The 337-nt window shown below is 59.1% G+C and overlaps 1 long non-coding RNA gene across 1 annotated transcript in view; it reads right to left on the bottom strand.

The window, feature by feature from the left end:
* Positions 1 to 73: 73 nt before the first annotated feature.
* Positions 74 to 337, bottom strand: part of LOC113942009 — a 2,333-nt gene continuing 2,069 nt past the window's right edge. Inside the window, exon 3 of the long non-coding RNA XR_003525819.1 lies at positions 74 to 181. This is a non-coding gene — a long non-coding RNA (uncharacterized LOC113942009). The remainder of the gene's footprint in view (positions 182 to 337) is intronic.

Raw genomic sequence — 337 nt, 5'->3', positions numbered from 1 at the left:
GCGACCCTTCCCCCGAAGCCCCTCCCCTCCCTCTAAGCCCCGCCCCCTCCCCGTTAGGCCCCGCCCCCCGACTGACCGCGGGGAAGTGGAGGATGAAGGGCAGGAAGAAAAGGGGGAGGAGCCTCAGCAGCTGCCGCACGGCCCCGCCCCCGGGCGAGGCCACGCCCGTCTCCGCCCCCAGCTGAGAGAAAAAGGGGGCAGGGACAGCAGTTAGCCACGCCCACCCTCATTTGCATAACATTTAAATGATAAAATTCAATTTATTCCCTCGAAATCCCCCCAAAATTCCTGTTTAATTCCCCCCAAAATCCAATTTATTCCCAATTTAAATCCCTCA

Source organism: Corapipo altera, unplaced genomic scaffold (genome assembly GCF_003945725.1).
Source record: "Corapipo altera isolate COAL_440 unplaced genomic scaffold, ASM394572v1 58154, whole genome shotgun sequence".
NCBI lineage: Eukaryota > Metazoa > Chordata > Aves > Passeriformes > Pipridae > Corapipo > Corapipo altera.
This window is presented reverse-complemented; position numbering and strand designations above follow the sequence as displayed.